At 39.1% G+C, this 24544-nt stretch overlaps 2 non-coding genes across 2 annotated transcripts; one reads left to right on the plus strand and one right to left on the minus strand.

The window, feature by feature from the left end:
• The first annotated feature begins 5954 nt into the window (after nucleotides 1-5954).
• Nucleotides 5955-6061, plus strand: LOC141722226 (small nucleolar RNA R71). Its single transcript, XR_012575247.1, has one exon. It is a non-coding gene; the product is annotated as a small nucleolar RNA R71 (small nucleolar RNA).
• Nucleotides 6062-8962: 2901 nt separating this feature from the next.
• On the minus strand, nucleotides 8963-9069 carry LOC141722557 (small nucleolar RNA R71). The gene has a single exon (XR_012575572.1). It is a non-coding gene; the product is annotated as a small nucleolar RNA R71 (small nucleolar RNA).
• Nucleotides 9070-24544: the final 15475 nt, after the last annotated feature.

Raw genomic sequence — 24544 nt, forward strand, 5'->3', positions numbered from 1 at the left:
TTCACTCCTACTGCACGGCATAGCTTTGTAACCGTGGATGCATAAGGGATGTTCATATGCTTTGCTCCCCTCAAAAACTTCAGAATTCCTTGGTAGATAAACTCACCAAGGTCCACATAGTATTCCTCATTCAGAATTCCCCACAACAACTGTGCTCTCTCAACTGTGACCTCGTGTGCATGTGAAGAAGGCAAAATATTAGCACATATAAATGCGTTCCATGCACGGGTATACCTGTTCATGGCGATCGCCGGAAAGTGACGATACTCATTATTGGCTGGACTGCGGTTCCAAACTGTGCCCGGTCGACAGAGAGTCGCACAAATCAAATCCAAGTCAAAATCCTCAGCATTCTTTTCATTCCAGTTCTCCTCCTCGGGCTTCCTCTCTCGCTGTCCAATCACTCGGCGAATCGCCGCAGGATGATAATCAACCGTCAGCCCACGAACTACAGAAAACCCATTCTTTTCAGCCTTCGCGTTCGCGTAGAACTCGCGAACAACACTCATCGGTACTGCTTCGGGTGACTCACAAAAAGCTATCCACCCCTTCTCTGTAATCATGGGCAACAACTCACCATCCCTCCCTGATGGTAAAAACCCCCTCTCCTTCAGAATCGGCTTCCCCAACAGCCTAGTGTACTCCTCCTCCGCGGCTCTGTCAGTTAACCGAGGCCTTGCAGCAGTACCCCTTGATGAATCAGCAGTAGGAACTGTGCTGCTGTTGTCAATAGTGCGTGCTCTCTTGGGTGCCATTGATTTGTGAATAAAAGTGTGTAAGAACTGATTTTTTGATGTTTATGAGAGGGTTTAAGTGTAGGAAGTTGTGGAAGATATGTAGGATAGGTGTATGTATATATAGGGTGTGGAGTAGGTTAAATTAGATTAGGAGTGGGGTTGAGGGATAAAATCATGGGTTAATGGGAAAAGAATTCGTGGGTTTATGGGCTGTAATGGGTTTTTGTGTTTTTGTTTTTTTGTTTTTTATTTTTCTGAACTGTAAAAAATTTTCTGGAACTCGACCCCTGCGCGGCCGCTCAGCATTTCTGCGCGGGCGCGCAGAGGGTCTCTGGAAAAAAAAATTTTCAGCCCCTGTTTTCTGATTTTTTTGTGTTTTTGGATAGGTTATTAACTTCTAAGGGTTCCTGTAACAACAATTCATGGGTTGCCTCCCACGCAGCGCTTCTTTTTCGTCATTAGCTTGACGTTCCGTACCTTTCTCACGTAGTCAACAAAATGGCACTAACCACCTCTCGGTTTGCCATGTCCCCATAGTAGTGCTTCAACCGCTGACCGTTAACCTTGAATGCTTGGTCCGAATCATTCTCAAAAATTTCCACCGCTCCATGTGGAAACACAGTTTTGACAATAAAAGGTCCAGACCACCTTGATTTCAACTTCCCAGGAAAAAGTCAGAGCCGAGAGTTGAATAACAGAACTTGTTGCCCTGGCACAAACAACTTAGGATGTAGCTTCCTATCGTGCCACCTCTTCACCTTTTCCTTATACATTTTGTTATTCTCGTACGCTTGAAGTCGATATTCATCAAGTTCATTAAGCTGAAACATTCTTTTCTTACCAGCTGTATCTAAATCCAAGTTCAATTTCTTCAATGCCCAGTAGGCCTTATGCTCAAGCTCCGCCGGTAGATGACATCCCTTACCGTACACCAACTGAAACGGTGACATCCCAAGTGGAGTTTTGTATGCTATTCTGTAAGCCCAAACAACTTCATCGAGCTTTAAAGACCAATCCTTCCTTGACGGACAAACAACCTTATCTAGAATGCGCTTTATCTCTCTGTTAGACACTTCCGCTTGACCATTTGTTTGCGGATGATAGGCAGTAGCTACTCGATGATTCACATTATAACGCTGCATCATAGAAGTGAACTTACGGTTGCAAAAATGCGATCCTTCATCACTTATGATTACCCGAGGTGTTCCAAACCTTGTGAAAATTTGCTTATGAAGAAAATTTAGCACTGCCTTTGCATCATTTGTCGGTAAAGCTTTAACTTCGACCCATTTTGAGACATAATCGACTGCCAGCAAGATGTACTGATTATTGCAAGACGAGATAAAAGGCCCCATGAAATCGATTCCCCATACATCAAAGACCTCGACTTCAAGCATCACATTTAATGGCATCTCATCCTTCCTTGACAAATTTCCCACTCTTTGGCAACGATCACACCTTAAAACAAACTGATGAGCATCCTTGAACAAGGAGGGCCATAAAAAACCTGCTTGCAGAATACGAGCTGCCGTCTTCTCACCTCCATAGTGTCCACCATAAACTGTGGAATGGCAGTCTCGTAATATCCCCTCCGTCTCACAGAACGGGATACATCTCCTGATGATCTGGTCAGCTCCCTGTCTAAACAAATATGGTTCATCCCACATATACCACTTCACCTCATGCAGAAACTTCTTCTTTTGCGCGGATGTCAAACTAGGAGGCATTATATTGCTGACAAGATAGTTTACAATATCTGCAAACCATGGTTCTTCCTCCTGAATTGCAAACAACTGCTCATCCGGAAAAGATTCATTGATTAACGTCCTATCTTGTGAAGTAGAATCAGGATTCTCCAACCTAGAGAGATGGTCAGCTACTTGATTCTCGGTACCTTTTCTATCTTTGATCTCTAACTCAAATTCCTGAAGTAAAAGCACCCAACGAATGAGTCTCGGCTTCGAATCCTTCTTAGAAACCAGATAGCGAATAGCTGCATGATCAGTGAATACTGTCACTTTCGTACCAAGCAGATAAGATCGAAATTTCTCAAAGCCAAAGACTATAGCCAAAAGCTCCTTCTCAGTAGTGGTGTAGTTCAATTGGGCCCCATTTAAAGTCTTACTCGCATAGTAGACCACATGAAAGAGATTTTTCTTGCGCTGTCCCAGAACTGCACCTACCGTATAGTCACTCGCATCACACATCATCTCAAACGGTTCTGTCCAATCTGGTGCTGTAATAACTGGTGCCGTGATCAAACTCTCCTTGAGAGTCTCGAATGCTGCCAAACATTCATCATCAAATTTGAAAGGCACATCTTTCTCAAGTAAATTGCACAACGGCTTAGATATCTTTGAAAAGTCCTTGATGAATCGCCGATAAAAACCCGCATGACCGAGAAAACTACGGATTCCTTTCACTGAATTAGGTGGGGGAAGATTTTCAATGACTCCCACCTTGGCCTTGTCCACCTCCAGACCTTTGCTAGAGACCTTATGCCCAAGGATAATGCCTTCACGCACCATAAAATGACATTTCTCCCAATTAAGCACCAAATTAGTTTCCACGCATCTTTTGAGTACGGCGCGCAGATTATTCAAGCATTCATCATATGAGTGTCCAAAGACGGAGAAGTCATCCATGAACACTTCGACGTTATTTCCAATCATGTCAGAGAATATAGCCATCATACATCTCTGAAAGGTGGCCGGGGCGCCACATAACCCAAACGAAACTCTTCGAAAAGCAAATGTGCCAAATGGACAAGTGAAGGTAGTCTTTTCCTGATCCTCTGGTGCAATACAAATCTGATTATACCCGGAATACCCATCCAGAAGACAAAAATACTCATGTCCTGCCAATCTGTCAAGCATTTGATCAATGAATGGGAGAGGGAAGTGATCCTTTCTTGTGGCTTTATTCAATTTTCTATAATCCATGCATACTCTCCATCCTGTAACTGTTCGAGTAGGGATGAGCTCATTCTTTTCATTTGCGACCACAGTGATACCTCCCTTCTTAGGAACACATTGTACAGGGCTCACCCACGAGCTGTCAGAAATAGGATAAATGATGCCTGCATCTAGCCATTTCAGAATTTCTTTCTTCACCACCTCCTTCATGATCGGGTTCAGTCTTCGCTGCTGTTCCACAGTTGGCTTACTACCTTCCTCTAATAGAATTTTATGCATACAATATGAAGGACTTATCCCCTTGATGTCTGCTATAGTCCATCCAATAGCTGATTTGAGTTCTCTCAAAATCCTTAAGAGCTTGTCTTCCTCACTACCTGAAAGGTCAGCTGAAATAATAACAGGTAACGTAGATGAATCACCTAAAAAGGCATACCTCAAGTGTTCAGGTAATGGTTTGAGCTCCAAGGTAGGTGCTTCCTCTATTGATGGTTTGAGTTTCCCTTCAGCGTTCTTGAGGTCAGAAGTACCAAGAGATTCAAATGGTATATCTAGCTTTCGCTTCCAGGGAGAAGCGTGCAGATATTGTAATTGCTCGTTGTTATCTTCATCATCACTGTCAAATTCCCCCACTAAGGCCTTTTCTAATGCATCAGACATTAGCATGTGATCGAGTTCCGAAGTAACCGCAGAATCAATCACATCCACTTTTAAGCACTCCTCATCTTCTGTAGGGAATTTCATTGCCTTGAATACGTTGAAGGTCACATCCTGATCTTGAACCCGTATAGTAAGTTCCCCTTTTTGCACATCTATCAAGGTACGGCCAGTCGCCAAGAAAGGCCTCCCCAAGATTATGGGAATCTTCTTATCTTCCTCAAAATCCAGAATAACAAAATCAGCAGGAAAGAAGAGCTTATCCACCTTGACAAGCACATCCTCAACTATGCCCCTTGGGTAAGTAATGGAACGGTCCGCCAATTGTAGCGACATGTATGTGGGTTTTGGATCAGGCAGATCCAGCTTTTTAAAGATCGACAACGGCATCAGATTAATGCTTGCTCCCAAATCACAAAGGCACTTGTCAAAAGTTAGATTGCCAATGGTGCAAGGAATGGTGAAGCTTCCTGGATCTTTCAGTTTTGGTGGTAACTTTTGTTGCAGAACCGCGCTGCATTCTTCCGTGAGAGCAACGGTTTCAAGGTCATCCAGTTTCACCTTCCTTGAAAGAATAGTCTTCATAAACTTCGCATAACTAGGCATTTGTTCCAGAGCCTCAACGAAAGGTATATTGATGTGAAGTTTCTTGAACACCTCCAGAAACTTCCCGAACTGTCTATCCAGCTTTTGTTGCTGCAATCTCTTAGGAAAAGGTGGTGGAGGATAGAGCTGTTTCTCCCCTGTATTAGCCTCAGGCAGAGTGTGTTCAACAGTAGTCTTCCTTGGTTCCGCCGCTTTCTCCCTTTGCTTAGATTCTTCATCTCTAACTTCAGCTTCGACTTCTTTTGCCTTTTCAGCATCAGCTACTTTTCCAGACCTTAAGGTAATAGCCTTGACTTGCTCTTTAGCTTCCTTCCTGCCTGGTACTTCCGTGTCACTGGGAAGAGTACCATGTTGACGATTGAGCACTGCATTGGCTAATTGACCGATTTGATTTTCTAATGTCTTGATAGAAACCGCCTGACTCTTGCACAACAGCTTAAGTTCCTCAAAATCAGCACTAGTAGGTGCAGCTGCACTTCCCTGTTGAGGATATGATTGCCTTGTAGCATACTGCTGTGGTTGCTGGAATCCAGGTGGGTTAAACTATTTACTCACTCCTTGCTGATATGGTGGCTGAATAGCATTCTGATTATTTCCCCAGCTGAAATTTGGATGATTTCTGTTGTTAGGATGATAGGTCGCTGGCACAGGCTGCTGTTGTCGCTGATAATTATTCACATACTGAACAGATTCGTTGACAAGAGAACACTGATCCGTAGCATGAGAACCTGCACAAAGCTCACAAACCATAGCTATTTGATTAACTCCATACGTAGCCAAAGAATCAACCTTCATTGATAGCGCTTGGAGCTGGGCTGCAATAGCGGTGGCTGCATCAACTTCCAGAATACCTGCTACCTTGCCTGATGTCATCCTCTGAGTTGGGTTTTGATGCTCATTTGCAGCCATAGTCTCAATAAGATTGTACGCCTCAGTATAGCTTTTAGCCCATAAGGCGCCTCCAGCTGCTGCATCGAGCATGGGCCGAGATTGGGCCCCCAAACCATTATAAAAACCAGTGATTACCATCCAATCCGGCATTCCATGATGTGGACATTTTCTCAACATTTCCTTGTAGCGTTCCCAAGCCTCGCACATAGATTCTGTAGGTTGCTGCGCAAATTGAGTAAGAGCACTCCTCATAGCAGCAGTCTTTGCCATTGGATAAAACTTCACCAGAAACTTTTGCGCAAGATCTTGCCACGTAGTGATTGACCCAGCTGGTTCAGAATGTAACCAGTCTTTAGCCTTATCCCTCAGTGAGAATGGGAAAAGCCTTAACTTGATAGCCTCATCAGTCACGCCATTATACTTAAAAGTGCTGCAGATCTCGACAAAATTCCTTATGTGCATGTTGGGGTCTTCAGTTGCCGCTCCTCCAAAAGCAACAGAATTCTGCACCATCTGAATAGTGCCCGGCTTGATTTCAAAGGTGTTAGCTTGAATAGCCGGATGAAGGATGCTTGACTGAATGTCATCAATTTTAGGCCGAGAAAAATCCATAAGAGCTGGATCAGCTTGAACAATACGATCTCCCATGTTTACTGGTTCTTTCTGCTCAGTTCCTGAATCCGAATCCTCAAAATCTAACTTCTCCGGTGTATCAAGAACTTCGTCTTTCTCCTCAGCTGTATCTAAGGTCCTCTTACGAGCACGAGAACGAGTTTGCATAAACGTTTGCTAAAGTACCTGAAACACAACCGAAAAGAGTAATTAACTACTACGTCCTAATCACTGAGTCCTAATGACCAATGATGGTAAGTACATAAACTAAACAAATACGCCGAGTCCCCGGCAGCGGCGCCAAAAACTTGTTAGGGCGAAATCACGCACTAATATTCACGCAAGTATACGCATTCGCAAGTAATATAGAATACTTTCTAGTTCGTTCCCTCAGAGACTCAGACTAATTTATTGTCTAATTTAACTCACTCACCAATGTATGATTACTTCTCAATGTTAAGATAATAACACTTAAAATTGTTGATTAAATATTAACTATAATTAACTACTTAATTAACCACTTAACTAACACTTCAATTTATCAATAATAAAACACTCATGAGATCACAACTTCATTATTACTTCCTTCTATAGCCATAGTTATTACCTTTAGCATGTGACAGTGATGATATTAATCGAATAACACGAAACTGATAAAAGCCAACTTTCATTGTACTAATACCATTCTACCGAACATCCACAATTAAGATAGAAGTTGAATAGTCATCAATTATGTTGAGTTCCTATATGTCTACAGAAATTGACAACACAACGATTTAAGCACAAGTTATTCCTTTTGATTACATAGGGCAAATAAAACTGTTAGAGTTACCCACTAATCATGCACAACGTACATGAACCTATGCTAGCATGGCAAGTTCTAAATCTCAAGATCCACCGTCGCTTCACAAGAGATTAACACCCTATCTTATATGTTCGCGACGCACATAAGACGAATACGCACAACCAATACTAGATATCATGCAATCATCACACACTAAAGTATTAAACAATTAACTAAAGAATTCCATAATAAATCTGTTGCAACCCCATGATCACGATTAGCCCATAATAGAACTTATCGCCATCATGGGTTCATATGAAATCATGATAAACGAACACAAGAAAATAACAACTAAACTAATTATATTAAAACAGAGTACGTCACAAGAGTAAATAAGTCAAAGCAAGAAAACTAGCATCCAACGTTACAACGAAACAAGAATCACAAGAATATATGCTTCCTCTTCGTTGCTGTGTGCTAAATCGGTCTTCTTCCTTATCTCCTTCGCTTCTTGCAAAACACAATCTAAAACATAATCTCCTCTTAATACTCTGTGAAAAATGTCTCAAATCTACTTATATAATAGTCCCATAAAACTCAGATTACATAGAAGTTGGAAGCCAAACAGAAGTAGAAGTCTAAAACAATATATTTTTTTCCCCGACCCTGCGCGGCCGCTCAGCATTTCTGCGCGGGCGCGCAAGGCTGCTGCGCGGCCGCTCAGCATTGCTGCGCGGCCGCTCAGCATTGCTGCGCGGGCGCGCAGGACCCTACTGGAAAATTTCCAGGTTTGCTCCGCTTCTTCGCCGTAATCTGCCCGTTCTTTTCCTCTGGTGAACACATGCCAAGGCTTATTCTTGATGATTCCTCCTCCGAAATGCAACTAATACCCTGAAATGCATAAACACTAGAAAAACGCATCAAATACACAAAATACTTGATTTCAAGACACCAATTTAAGCCATTTTAAGACGTTCTAAGTGGTATAAAATGCCACTTATCAAGTCTCTGTGGGAATGAACTAGAAATTATTCTATATTACTTGCGAACGCGTATACTTGCGTGAATTACTAGCGCGTGTTTTATGCCTAACAAGTTTTTTGGCGCTGCTGCCGGGAACTTGGCGTATTTGTTTAGTTTATGTACTTACCATCAGTGGTCATTAGGACTCATTGATTAAGGCGTGTTACTTATAGTTTCCGGTTGTGTTTCAGGTACTTTAGCGAGCGTTTATGCAAACACGTTCTCGTACTCGTAAGAGGACTTTAGATACGGCTGAGGAGACAGACTCAGTTCTTGATATTCCGGAGAAGATAGATTTTGAAGATTCGGATAAAGAGAGTGAGCAGAAAGAACCAGTAATCATGTGTGATCGTATAGTTCCAGCAACAGATCCAGCTCTTATGGACTTTTCTCGGCCTAAAATTGATGACATTCAGGCAAGCATCCTTCATCCGGCTATTCAGGCTAATACTTTTGAAATCAAGCCGGGCACTATTCAGATGGTGCAGAATTCTGTTTCTTTCGGAGGTGCTGCGATTGAAGACCCCAACATGCATATCAGGAATTTTGTCGAGATCTGTAGTACTTTCAAATATAACGGTGTTACTGATGAGGCTATCAAGCTGAGGCTTTTCCCATTCTCTCTGAGGGATAAAGCTAAGGACTGGTTACATTCTAAACCAGCTGGGTCCATCACTACTTGGAAAGATCTTGCGCAAAAGTTTCTGGTAAAGTTCTATCCAATGGCTAAGACTGCGGCTATGAGGAGTGCTCTTACTTAGTTTGCGCAGCAACCGACTGAATCTATGTGCGAAGCTTGGGAGCGCTACAAGGAGATGTTGAGAAAGTGTCCACATCATGGTATGCCTGACTGGATGGTGATCACTGGTTTCTATAATGGTTTGGGGGCCCAATCTCGGCCCATGCTCGATGCAGCAGCTGGAGGCGCCTTGTGGGCCAAAAGCTATACTGAGGCTTATAATCTTATTGAAACTATGGTTGCAAATGAACATCAAAACGCAACTCAAAGGATGATGCCTGGGAAAGTAGCATGTATTCTGGAAGTCGATGCAGCTACAGCTATTATAGCGCAGCTCCAAGCGCTGTCTTTGAAGGTCGATTCTTTAGCCAACTATGGAGTCAATCAGATAGCTATGGTATGTGAGCTTTGTGCAGGCTCTCATGCTACGGATCAGTGTTCTCTTGTTAATGAATCTGTTCAGTATGTGAACAATTATCAGCGACCGCAGCAGCCTGTGCTAGGTACCTATCATCCTAACAACATAAATCATCCCAATTTCAGATGGAGCAATAATCAGAATGCTGTTCAGCAACCATATCAGCAGCCTATAAGTAAGCAGTTTAATCCACCCGGATTCCAGCAACCACAGAATTATGCTCAAAGGCAATCATATCCTCAACAAGGAGGTGCTGCTCCACCTTCTAGTGCTGATTTCGAGGAGCTCAAGCTGTTGTACAAAAGTCAGGCTGTTTCTATCAAGACCTTGGAGAATCAAATCGGTCAAATAGCCAATGCCGTGCTCAATCGTCAACCTGGCACACTTTCCAGCGATACTGAAGTGCCAGGCAGGAAGGAAGCTAAAGAGCAAGTCAAAGCTATTACCTTAAGGTCTGGAAAAGTTGTTGATACTGAAAAAGCAAAAGATGGAGAAGCTGAAGTTGTAGATGAAGAAGAGAAGCAAAAGGAAAAAGCGGCGGAATCAAGGAAGACTACTGTTGAACACACTCTGCCTGAGGGTAATATAGGGGAGAAACAGCTCAATCTTCCACCACCTTTTCCTAAGAGATTGCAAAAATAAAAGCTGGATAAGCAGTTCGGTAAGTTTCTAGATGTGTTCAAGAAACTTCACATCAACATACCTTTCGCTGAGGCTCTGGAGCAAATGCCTAGTTATGTGAAATTCATGAAGAGTATTCTTTCAAGGAAGGTGAAACTAGATGACCTTGATACCGTTGCTCTAACAGAAGAGTGCAGCGCTGTGCTGCAACAAAAATTACCTCCAAAGCTTAAAGATCCAGGTAGCTTCACCATTCCTTGCACCATTGGCAAGTTGTTTTTCGACAAGTGCCTGAGCGATTTGGGAGCAAACATCAATCTGATGCCATTGTCTATCTTCAAAAAGTTGAATTTTCCTGATCCAAAGCCCACCTACATGTCTCTACAATTGGCTGATCGTTCTATTACATACCCACGAGGCATCGTGGATGACGTGTTAGTAAAGGTGGATAAGCTGATCTTCCCGACTGACTTTGTCATTCTGGATTTCGAGGAAGATAAGAAAATTCCCATAATCTTGGGATGACCTTTCTTGGCTACAGGCCGTACCTTGATTGATGTACAAAAAGGTAAACTTACTATGAGAGTGCAAGATCAGGATGTAACATTTAATGTCTTCAATGCGATAAAATTGCCTACAGAAGATGAGGAGTGCTTCAAGGTGGATTTGATTGATTCTGCGGTAACGACGGAACTTGATCATGTGCTGATGTCTGATGCTTTAGAAAAAGCCTTAGTGGGGGAATTTGACAGTGAAGATGTGGAAGGCAATGAGCAACTACAATATCTAAATGCTTTTCCTTAGAAGCGGAAGTTAAACATGCCATTTGAATCTCTTGGTAATACTAATCTCAAGAATGCTGAGGGAAAGCTCAAACCATCTATTGAGGAAGCACCTACTATGGAGCTTAAACCATTGCCTGAACACTTGAGGTATGCTTTTTTAGGTGATGCATCTACTTTTCCTGTTATTATTGCATCTGACCTTTCAGGTAGTGAGGAAGTCAAGCTCTTGAGGATCTTGAGAGAATTTAAATCGGCCATCGGATGGACTATAACAGATATAAAAGGGATCAGTCCTTCGTATTGCATGCATAAAATTCTGCTAGAGGAAGTTAGTAAGCCGACTGTTGAGCAACATAGAAGACTTAATCCTATCATGAAAGAAGTGGTGAAGAAAGAAATTCTGAAGTGGCTAGATGCAGGAATCATATATCCTATTTCTGACAGTTCTCGGGTGAGTCCCGTGCAATGTATACCTAAGAAAGGAGGTATAACTATGGTGGCAAATGAGAAGAACGAGCTCATCCCCACTCGAACAGTCACAGGATGGAGGGTATGCATGGATTACAGAAAGTTGAACAAAGCCACGAGGAAGGATCACTTCCCTCTTTCATTTATTGATCAGATGCTTGACAGGTTGGCTGGTCATGAGTATTATTGTCTTATGGATGGCTATTCGGAGTATAATCAGATTTGCATTGCACCAGAAGATCAAAAAAAGACTACTTTCACTTGTCCATTTGGCACTTTTGCTTTTCGCAGAGTTTTGTTTGGCTTATGTGGTGCACCTGCCATTTTTTAGAGATGCATGATGACTATATTCTCTGATATGATTGGAAACAATGTCAAAGTGTTCATGGACGACTTCTCCGTCTTTGGATATTCGTTTGATGAATGTTTGAATAATCTTCGTCCGGTGCTCAAAAGGTGTGTGGAAACTAATTTAGTGCTCAATTGGGAAAAATGTCACTTTATGGTGCGTGAAGGCATTATTTTTGGGCATAAAGTCTCTAGCAAGGGTCTTGAGGTGGACAAAGCCAAGGTGAGAGTCATTGAAAATCTTCCACCACCTAATTCTGTGATAGGAATCCGTAGTTTTCTTGGTCATGCGGGTTTTTATTGGCGTTTCATCAAGGACTTCTCGAAGATATCTAAGCCGTTGTGCAACTTGTTCGAGAAAGATGTGCCTTTCAAATTTGATGATGAATGCTTGGCAGCATTCGAGACTCTCAAGAAGAGTTTGATAACTGCACCAGTTATTACGGCACCTAATTGGACAGAACCTTTTGAGATGATGTGTGATGCGAGTGATTATGCAGTGGGAGCAGTTCTTGGGCAGCGCAAGAATAATCTTTTTCATGTGGTCTACTATGCTTATAAGACGCTTAATGGAGCTCAAATGAACTACACCACTACTGAGAAGGAGCTCTTGGCTATAGTCTTTGGTTTTGAAAAATTTCGATCTTATCTGCTTGGGACAAAGGTGACAGTATTCTCTGATCATGCTGTCATTCGTTATCTAGTCTCAAAGAAGGATTCGAAGCCTAAACTTATTCGTTGGGTGCTCTTACTACAGGAATTTAAGTTAGAGATCAAGGATCGAAAAGGCATTGAGAATCAAGTAGCTGACCATCTCTCTAGATTGGAGAATCCCGATTCTACTTCACATGATAAGACATTGATCAACGAATCTTTTCCGGATGAGCTGTTGTTCGCAGTTCAAGAGGAAGAGCCATGGTTCACAGATATTGTGAACTATCTTGCCAGCAATATAATGCCTCCTAATATGAATACAGCTCAGAAGAAGAAGTTTCTGCATGAGGTAAAGTGGTACATGTGGGATGAACCATATTTGTTTAGACAGGGAACTGACCAGATCATTAGGAGATGTATCCCATTCTGTGAGACGGAGGGGATATTACGAGACTACCATTCCACAGTTTATGGTGGACATTATGGAGGTGAAAAGACAGCAGCTCGTATTTTGCAAGCAGGTTTTTTCTGGCCTATGTTGTTTAAGGATGCACATCAGTTCATTTTAAGGTGTGATCATTTCCAAAAAGTGGGGAATCTTACTAGAAAGGATGAGATGCCTTTAAATGTGATGCTTGAAGTCGAGGTCTTTAATGTTTGGGGAATCGATTTTATGGGACCATTTATCTCATCCTGCAATAATCAGTACATCTTGCTGGCAGTCGATTATGTCTCGAAATGGGTAGAAGTCAAGGCTCTACCAACGAATAATGCAAAGGTAGTGTTGAATTTTCTCCATAAGCAGATATTCAAAAGGTTTGGAACGCCACGAGTAATCATAAGTGACGAGGGGTCACATTTCTGCAATCGTAAGTTCACTTCTATGATGCAGCGCTACAATGTAAATCATCGTGTTGCTACTGCCTATCATCTGCAAACTAATGGTCAAGCTGAAGTGTCTAATAGAGAGATCAAGCGCATTCTAGAGAAAGTTATTTGTCCGTCAAGGAAAGATTGGTCTTTAAAGCTCGATGAAGCTGTTTGGGCTTATAGAACAGCATACAAGACTCCACTTGGGATGTCCCCGTTTCAACTTGTCTATGGGAAGGGATGTCATTTACCTGCGGAGCTTGAGCATAAGGCTTATTGGGCGTTGAAGAAGTTGAACCTTGATCTAGATACAGCTGGGAAGAAGCGAATGCTTCAGTTAAATGAACTTGATGAATTTCGACTTCAAGCGTACGAGTACAACAAAATATATAAGGAAAAAGTAAACAGGTGGCACGACAGGAAGCTATCTCCTAAGTCATTCGTGCCGGGGCAACAAGTTCTTTTATTCAACTCTCGTCTTCGACTTTTTCCTGGAAAGTTGAAATCAAGGTGGTCTGGACCTTTTATCGTCAAAACTGTGTTTCCACATGGAGCGGTGGAGATTTTTGAGAACGATCTGGGCCAAGCATTCAAGGTTAATGGTTAGAGATTGAAGCATTACTATGGGGACACGACAAACCAGGAAGTGGTTAGTGCCGTTTTATTGTCAACTTGATCGAACTCCTCTACGTCAAGCTAATGACGTAAAAGAAGCGCTTCTTGGGAGGCAACCCAAGGCTTTAACCTTTAGGAACCTTTAGAAGTTAGTACCATATCCAAAAAACCCAATAAAATTAGAAAATTTGGCAGAAAAAAAAGTTTTTTCCAAAAACCCCTGGGGCGCCCGCCTGCAAATCCTGGGCGAACGCTCGGAGTCTGGGGCGCCCGCCTGGAAATCCTGGGCGGCCGCTCGGGACCCTACTGTAAGAATTTTTTTTTTGCCTTATAAAAAAAATCAGAAAAACCAAAAAAAAAAACATAAAGACCCACGATTCCTCTCCCACAAACCCACATTTTCTCTCCCACAAACCCCACCCCTACTCTAATTCTAACCCTAAATCCTACCCTATATATACACACAACTCCTCCATATAACCTCCCATGTACTTTCAATTTCAAAACTCTCTCCTACACTTAAAACACAACTCTTAAACACTTTTTCTCAATTTCAGTGGCACCTAAGTGATCCCGAACTATTGATAGCAGCAACACGGTTCCTACTGCTGATTCTTCGAGGGGAACTGTTGCGAGACCTCGTTTAATGAGTAGGGCTGCTGAGGAGGAGTATACTAGGCTGCTGACGAAGCCAATTCTGAAGGAGAGGGGATTTTTACCATCGGGGAGGGATGGTGAGTTATTACCGATGATTGCGGAGAAAGGGTGGATTTCTTTTTGTGAGTCGCCGGAGACGGTTTTGATGAGTGTGGTTCGTAAATTTTATGTGAACGCCAAGGCTGACAAGATTGGGTATACGGTTGTTTGTGGGCTTACTGTTGATTATCATCCTGAGGCGATTCGCCGCGTTATTGGGCAGCGACAAAGGAAGCTCGAGGAGGAGAACTGGAATGAGATGACCCCCGGGGATTTTGATTTGGATTTGATTTGTGCTACTCTTTGTCAGCCGGGCACGGTTTGGAAGTTCAAGACAGGATCTAACGAGTATCGTTCTTTTCCGGCGGTTGCGATGAATAGATATGCCCGTGCATGGAATGCTTTTATTTGTGCTAATATTTTGCCTACTTATCATGTACATGAGGTTACAGTTGAGAGAGCAAGGTTGTTATGGGGGATCTTGAATGAGGAGTATTATGTGGACCTTGGTGAGTTCATCTAACAAGGGATTTTGAAGTTTTTGAGGGGGAGGACACAAAACAACATCCCTTATGCATCTACTGTCACGAAGCAGCAGTTGGAGTTCATTAATTTTCGAAAAGCAAATTTTATAGATGTAAACGATAATAACTATACTAACATAGATTTTTATATTTAAAATGACAAGACATGTGCATAATTATCGGGCTAATTATTAAACAATTTATTTCATTTCAAATATATTAATTGAGTCATTGTCAAATTTTTTGTCTCATTCGAAACATCTTTTGACAATTAGTTATACACAATTAACTTCTAAAAATTGATTGAACAAAAAATGATGATGTGGCATGCAAACAGATATATCTGTTGACTAGAACATAACACGTGAGTTTATACCTTATATCTATATATCAGATTGTTTTCTTCGTATATATGTATATATCTTTGTTAAATTTTAAAATTATTTCGTAAAAATAATAAGTTCTGCATTTATACATATCTTGTAATTTCTTAAAAACTGCTATAGATCTTTTATCTTCTATACTCCAATTTTTAATGATAAAAAATAGACAACTCTTTTAATTATGGTTTAACTAAGGATCCTTTTGGCTAAATTTTTTATTTTATTTTAATCCATCTTTTCCCGATTATAAATTTTGTAAATCTATTATATATATGTAATTATATACATACAAGGAAATGTATAAATTTTATAATTTATTCTAATTATAATTTATTATGATTTTATTTAAATTAATTAGAATCAGAATAAGTTTATTATTTATTTTAATTAAGTTTTTATATTGCAATATTTTTAATTTTTAGCAAGTGTCAAAATAATTAATTAAGTTCAATTTTATCCTTTTAGGGAAAATAGTTGACTTTCGGGATTCCTATTTTTGGAAATTAAAGGTCTATTAGCAAAACTTCCGGAAATATCATGCATATCTTTCGATGAACTGATCTTGACATAAGAGTATGAGAAGTGCTATTCCCCAAAATTCTTCCCCAAAATTTTCACCAAATGATGTGTCAAACACATGACATATTTTAATTTGTGGGCGCATATTAATGCACGCGGGGTATCATATTATATTTAGGCTAGTTTCTATTTATTATACGCAATATCAGCATTTGGGAAAGTTTTTGGAAAAAGAATTTGGGGAACCTATCATTTCTCTAAGAGTATATAGGCATGTCATTGGATACATTCTTCATCCTCATCAATCTGATAAACCTCTTTATAACTATTATATATAACTATTAGTATTATCAAATCAATTATGTTCGTTATCCCATCAGTCTAAAGTTTGCCAAGTTTTTAAAATATTATAATTTTTTTTTGGTTTTACGCACCGACTTATGATTATTTTTTTTTGTTTCCTTTCTTTTCCAGGGTTTTGTACAAGATAGATTTTCTTATCTGATAGGGAATAAAATAAATCCTAATTGTATAATTAATATAGCATTAATTAGACATGATTTGGTCAGTAAGTAAAGCGCATTTAATGAGGCCCGAAGCCCTAAATATTTATTATTTTTGTAATTAATAAATATGGGCAAAAACAACTATTAAATAATATCCGATAGGGGATATAATTCCTTAGGGATTGGCCTCCAAGAAATCTCAGGGGATAAGAAATCAATTTCCTACATTCTAGGACTCCAAAGTCCATTCTAAGTCTGAGACTTGTCCACCAAGTCTCCTAACCCTAATCTAACCCAGTGTTTCCCACACCTATTAAGGGGTCTCACCCCATAATTCAGAACTACATCTTTTAACTTGATCCTTAGCATAAAATAAAATACATAGGCATCTTGTGAAGCTATTATACATGAGCAGTCAAATTGAGTCTTGAACTCACAAACCGTAGCATTAAATACACCCTAGGTTTTTAAATATAATATTTAGTGCCGTCTGTGGGAAGACAACAACAACCATGGTATTTACACGGAGCAGAAACAACAACGGAGCTAATAATCCCATCTCATCGCAAACGGTCTCATCCATGGTGGAGATACCCCCACACTCGATCTATGCCACCACCGAGGGAGGAACCCTTGTAGGGGAATCCGAGACTCAAGCTCAAGGGAAAGCGAATCCTATCATTCCCCAGTCTAGATCTCAGTCAATCCCGACTTTAGGGACGGACCCTCAAAAATCGAATTTGAATGCTCCTTTGGGGGCACAATCTATGGGGTTTGAGATGTCAAATGTGATGCACTGTAACGTCTGGGAAATTTATGTAATTATTTTTATCAATAAATAATTATTATGTGATTTTTATGTGAATTTTGGTGAATTATTTGATGATGGATAATAATATTTGGATGTTTATTTCTGATAAAACTTAGATATTTTAATTTCCAATTATCCAGAATTAAATCTAGATAATTTTGGTATTTTTCTGGTAATTTTTGGATTATTATATGATTTTATGAGAATTTATAGGATTAATAATGATTATTTTTACATAAATATAAAATTACTTTTTAGAATCAGAAATCATTCCACTTCAATCGTTTTTGCGTTTTTACAACCCGGAACTCTTCCAAAAACTCCTTCTTAACCTAATCTGCTAATTCTGAACACTTTTCATGTTTTGACTTTTTCGATCCGGGGTACGGTTTGACCTGTACGAGTCCCGGTGTGAAATTTTCGATACGCAAATCATTTTATATATCGATAAGAATCTATATTCTCAAAAGACGAGACATTATCACCTTAATTTCATATAAAGTATTTTATAGGAAGCTCTATTTTGATAATTATCCAATTCTGGTATTAAAATCGTATCGTCTTTTTAGTTACTTAGCGGCTAAGTAACCTATTTTCGGATCTGATGTGTATATGTAATTACTGAATTATTAAATAAATAAAATATGTGATGGTTCTGTCAGCTATGTGTCGCTGTAGTATTAATTGTTGTGATTTGTTGGATGCAAAGATTAATTTTGTAATTAATTATCGAGCTGTATGAACTTAATTCATTCATAAAGTAATTTTATTGCATATTTATTCTTATAAATGCTAAAATTGTTTCAAAAATTATTTTTGTTGTTTTATAATTTTATTAATTATAGGAGTTTATAAAATTTAGAAATCAATATTTTATCGATTATTTAATTTTAAATAATTTTCTGATTTCATTTAATTATAAAATCGGTATTTACTTCCAGAATACTTCAAAAATCATGAAAATTTTATTTTATTAACTTTTGGAATATTGCAAGAATTTTAAAATTATCTCGGAAATTTTCTGGTTTTTATTTACCCGCACATCTGTTCGTTAAATTTGTAAAATACGGATCGGTTGCGCGTTCCACAAAACAATTTAAAAATTTTGAAAATTTTAGTTTATTAGTTTTTTTTAACTATTCCAAGAACTTTAATCATTTTTCGGGATGATTTTTTTTATTTTTTTTATTTGTATTTTTGAAATTGTATCGTTAAAATCAGGGCTGCGAGCAGATTGGGACACGAGGCGGACCAAAAATAAAATAAAATAAAATAAATCAATAAAACAGAAGGGTGTTTACCCCCGTTCTTTACCACCGCCTTTCATCTCTCTCTCATTGATCTCTCCCCAATCTCTCTCTCGCTCTCTATCTCTATCTCTCTCCCTCAACTGTCTCTCTCATCTCTCTCCTCTCCCTTTTCTCTCTCTTTCTCTCGCTCCCTTCTTTCTTCTTCCCACCGGTATTCCTACCCTGTTCTGGTACCGCCGGTGCTTGGTTTCGTTTTCCGGTTGATTCTCGGTAATACTCCGATTGGCCCTGTTATATGTGTATCATTCGTGTGTGTATGTATTTCAGATGTGTGTGTGTGGTTATGTGGTTCCGTTCTTGTTTCTGTTCCTGCCGTTTTCTTTTAGTTTCCGGCTGCCGCCGGTTACCTTCCGGTGAGGCGGCTGCCGTGTGTTGCACACGCGCTTGTGTGTGTGGCCGGTTGCTGTGCTGTTCGGACTAATTAAATTTTTATTATTATTTTATTTTATTTTCTTTATCTGCAGGAATTTATTGATGAAATATTCGTGATATAAATACTTTCTTCGTATGGGAAAATAATTAATCAGGGAAATTTGTGTTGGACGCTCGTTATAAACGGGAACCCGCGAATTTTACCGCCGTCGGCGATGAGCCTCGGCGAGCCGACGGTGGACGGTGATGATTTTTATCTGAGTCCTACGAATAAAAGCATAAAAATATGAATAAAAATACGAATAAAAATAATTAATAACTGAATCGTATCGATGATTGGGATTGCAAATGGTGGTTGGTTGTTGTTGTTGTGATTGGATTGTTGTTGTGGATTGACGTCGAATTGTTTCGACGGGTAGGCCGATAAACAAAGGAGACGCTGCCCGATTTTCGGGAAATTAATTCAGAAAAATACGGGAACGTAACCTATAATTATCGGAAACGTCGAATTCGAATTACCATATATAGTTATACTATATGAACTTAAGTGCGATTGAGACAAAATAATTTACAAATAATCGATTGCCCTGTTTTTTTCAAAACGACGAATATATGTATTTTCCAAAAATAAATACCGAACCGAGTTTCGAAGATGTGAACCATAATTGCTATGTGTATTTCAATAATACATATAAATATGAGTTCGGTTACGAAATCGTATGGGTAGAATAGGATAGCGAACTGATGTTAAGCTTAAGCGGGTATCTAAATTAGGGTATTTCAACCCTGTAGGTCCTAGTCGGAAGACCTGAGACATGACTTTGGACTAGGAATGATCTAGTGATTAGTTATCAGATTCAACAAGATTCCAGTCGAAGGACACGAAGGATATGGTTGTATCCAGAATAGGATAATGGTTTGACGATGAAGCCAAGCGCTCAAGGCAATCCAAAAGTCGACCGATAATAGTGATCAAAGTTTATCGAGGCAAGTATTCTTGATTTTCTTTTAAATACTGCAAGTATTCCCAAACTTTCTTTTAAATACTGCAAGTATTTCTGATTTTCTTTTAAAATACTGCAATTATTTCTTCGTTCATATTCTAAGTTCAGAATAGTTAAATGTTTTACATTTCGCTGCAATTACTCTGATTATGCATGTTCCTTTCATTATTGTTCCTATAATTCGATTGCTCTCTTGAGCAAATACCCATTCTTTCGGGTTATTTGCGAACCCTAAATTGGGATGTTTTGAATTCAAAATGATTTGATATCAAAATACTCCACGGGCTGGATAGTGATACTTTGGGGATTAAGTTTTACTTAATCCTAAGGACCGAAATATAATCGGTGCCTTGAGATGGGCCGTAGTGCCTGGGGACCCGACTGGATCTATATAGGTAGGTATAGATCTACACTGTATCCTGACTGATCAGCAGGATATAGATGCGAACTAGTGTCCAGTCTAATTTATTGTTGATCGCCATTAACGGCATTCTCTCTCGAAAGGTTTTCATGATTCCAAAACCGGAAAAAACCCTGATTCAGGAGATGAATCGGGCAATCGCTGGTCATTTTTGGATTTTAGTTAAAGGCTGGTGACAACCGACGTTTATTCGCTCACTCACTCAAAATAAATAGAATTGTTTAAAATTATTTTAAGATTTTGTCCGGAAGTTTTTATTTTGATACTAATACTTGAAACTCAAATTATATACTTGCTGGGCATTTTTGGCTCACTCTTGCTTTATAAATTCTTATTTCTGCCAGAAACAGATAAGGATAAAGGCGAATAACTTTGATAGATAGCAGAAGCTAGAGAAATATTCGTTGCGAGAGGTTGAAGGTGTTAGAAGAATGTGACAAGAGCATTAGTTCAAAGGTAGTTACACTTGCATTTTAGTTATTGTAAGTTGTAAATGGTTAGATTCTTGTTTCACACCATAACCTGTAAACGATCCGGATTCAAGGGGTTATTTATTTATTTCTTTATTTTATGTAATGATTGTTTAGTGACACCAAATCTTGACCCCGAATTTGGGTTGTTACAAGTTGGTATCAGAGCTGCAGGTTATTGGTCACTGAAATAATAATAGGTGAGAGTAAGATAGGAATGATAGGTCGTACAGGATAGGAAAGACCCTGGGCATACCCAGTGGAGTTGAGTGTGAACTAGGGTTAGCAAATCCGATATAGAGTTGGTAAGATAGGATTACTGAGAAAGTGAAAGGCGAATGTCGCAACGCTATAGGTATATTGAATTCTTAGACCCTACAATAATGAGGAATCGACGGATTAACGGAGACTGGGTACGTTACCCTACTTTTCATGTGGCTTTGAAGTATATGCGATCGATTTTTGTGAGAATTTGTGTAAAAGAAGCTACGATTTAACTTAGAATTAGGTAGTAGGATGAGCTTCACGCCAGAGGCAACCAGGTGATGGAAGCCGATGAAAAACCAACGTTGCACATTTCGAAGGCACCACCATTGCGAGAAGATTCTTATCACTTATCAGGCGCTGCGCGAGGAATGATATCTACCTTCCTAGATATAGGTAAGACTAGCAAGAAGATGCGACCCTATCTACAGACATAACATCGAATCGCATGCGTGGTTGTAAGCATAACGTCAAGGACGACGACAAGAATGTCAAAGATAGCACCAGATGTCAGCATGGTGGTAAAATTGCGAATAAAATGATATACAACGGTAAATGAAGTTTCATCGACTAAGAAATACGAACAGAGTCCAAGGAAAAGCATAGAAGGCGTACCGAAGTAGAAAAACCCTTATATGGGCATTCTTTTAATTAGATATTTCATTGGTAAATCAGGAAAATAACAAGTAACTTATATAGTAATGACGACCAAATATTTGATTTCCAAAATTTTAAAATGAGATTTCGGAAAAGATTTTCTTAATCAACTTTCAGAAGATTTTTGACATGAAATGAGTTTTACAAATTGGTTATCAAATTACTATTTATGTTCTTGTTATTACGAACTGAAAATGACCTAAAAAGATAATGGATTTAGACTCAGTGTTGTTAGTTCGGGGGACCAAGTAGACCCATTGGCAGGAAGAAAGGTTTAAAGTTTTCTGTGAAAAATGAAGGTAAACGTTGTTTAAATAAAATCAATAATTGAATCAACATATTAAAATATTAATTACCCAATTTATAAAATTATTAAAATTTAACAAGACTCGTGATTCAAATGGACGGAGGATGATTGAAGGAAATGAAAGAATCTTCCAGATGATTAGAGAAGAAACATATTTCTATTGACGAAATTGAGGCGTTGCGTGATCGATGGATATTTTACGCGACATGGATGAAATCTGAAGCCGTGATTTTAAATTTTAGAATGACGCGATTAAGATCAAATTATTGAAGTATTTGGTATGAAGGTAATTCCGGACATCATTTCGAAGCAATGATGTGACTTAAATCGTAAACCTGTATCCGAACGATCCTGAAGGCAGATGTAGGCAAATCATGGAAGGTGATCAATACTGATATCCTTTATTCTAATGCGATAGTATACGTTTTTCTTGATTCTTGAATGCGACTGGAAGCAATGATTATAAATTTTGTAAGGACGTGATATGATCGAATTATTAAAGCTTTGAATATGGAGGCATTTCCAGAAGACATTCTGAAGTTATAACGTAACCTAAACGGTGAATATCTCATCTGAATGGTCGCTGGAGGCATACGTAAATGGAGCGTGGATGGTGACCAATGGTGATCTACAATGTTATTCTTTTACAAATACGATAGCATATGTTCTTTTCGAGTTTTGAATACGTATGAGCTTCTTCTGTTGATAAATTATATGAGGCGAAAACGAAAGAAAATTTATTGTATTCCTTTTGAACTATTTCTCTTCTCAAATTATGGATTCTTGATTGAGACAACAGTGTTGTGATATGACGCTTGGTCAAAATGACGAAGAGTCGGGTGGGACGCCACTTAATCATGTGCTGTATGCCATATAGTATGAAAGACTGGCCATTTTGAGTACGAATATGGTTGTCTCATTCACATCTAAATTTTTACTCATTCTTCTTCCTTCAATTTTTTTTTTTTATTGACTTACAGATTCTTCCAACTGTTTGTTGCATTGTTATTCCTTATCCTTTTTTCATTCAAAGTCCTATTCACAAACTCTCCTCTTGCATCGAGTCTGTTCTCTAACGATTTCAAAAGAAATGAAGTATTGTGGTACGTGGAATCACACAACGAACATAGATACGACTGCAAATCGATAAATGGTGGATATTTACGAGCAAGGAAGAATGGATACACCGACAACGCGGTCATGGCAAAGACATCAAATCTGGCAGTTGTTCGTGTTACGAGGATCTCGTCAGTATGGACCTCAAATCCGAGGATTTCGACGTGAAATGAATGGTTAGTGAATCGTACATTAATTACAAAATAAGGAAGTAAGGTGGTGTGCGTCATACAAAGCAAGCGAGTGTCGGGATGACAATCGAAGATTAAAGGAATTCTGAATAATGACTCAGACATGCAATCAATACGTGAAACATCCCTTCGTCACGGGAAGATATTTGTCGTGAAGATTCAAGACATAAGCAATCTTAATGGCAACCAAATTTCGAACGAGTTCTTTAAGGAAGCTGTGAGGTTCTCCAATTTGAGTAAATAAGTTACGGTGAATTTGATATCCATTCCTGGACCAGAGATGAAAGTTGATGCGGAACCATAACTGAAGATGAAGAAATGGTGATTCGACTGCGAAATCTTTTAAGAAATAATGATCCGACAATTGAGTTTCCAACAGATGAGGGTGATAATCAAGATCCTGTATGGTTATTAACAGATAAATAGACTCATTAGTGAAATTGAGTGTGTACCGTCAAAGAAGGAGGATTGATGTGGTTCGTTGAAGGATGCGGCATAATTTTCAAAAGTAACCGTACACAATTAATAATGACAAGAAATAAGCTAAAATACTTGCGAAATAAAATTTTGAGAAATAACAAGATAAATTTTAAGTTCACCAATAATATTTTGTAATATCTCGAAAGAATTGAGAAATGTATGGTTATATTAATCATTGTGGGTTTCAGACCCAATCCCAGTTAAAAAGATATATGTTATGCCAGTCAGATGCTGATCAAAGGTGAATTGTGGGAATTGATGAATTTGATTGAGGGAAATGGACGGATATGATTGTAGATGCTTTGGTTGATTAATGGTGTCGGCTTGAGTCCGACTGGTAGTCAATGGTGTAGGGGAAGTGTTGCCCAAATTTTCAGAAATTACCCTATAGTTAAGGATAAAGAAGTATATTGTCGTTCTCGTCAGTACTCCAAATAATTGCGATCTCGGTTCTTGAGAAAGTTGTTATGACCAAACCGACTTTATATAATTGGTCTTTGATTCCAGTTAGCTAGTCAGCATTTGGTTTAAGTGATCAGTTAAAGGAGTTAATTGATCAACTTTACCCACTAATGGTTAGTTAAATGGAGATCGATTCCAATTAGGTTGAGTCAGGCTCTAACATGATTTCTAGATCTGAAATTAAAGTGATAAGAAATTTGGAAAAAGTAATGGCGTTAACGTAAATTGAAGGCTTAGTTTAATTAGCGTGATGTTACTATGATCAGGTGCAAGGTTTGATCCAGAAGAATACACTCTTTTCGATGAAT

The sequence above is a fragment of the Apium graveolens genome, chromosome 4 (assembly GCF_009905375.1).
Source record: "Apium graveolens cultivar Ventura chromosome 4, ASM990537v1, whole genome shotgun sequence".
Classification (NCBI taxonomy): Eukaryota; Viridiplantae; Streptophyta; class Magnoliopsida; order Apiales; family Apiaceae; genus Apium; species Apium graveolens.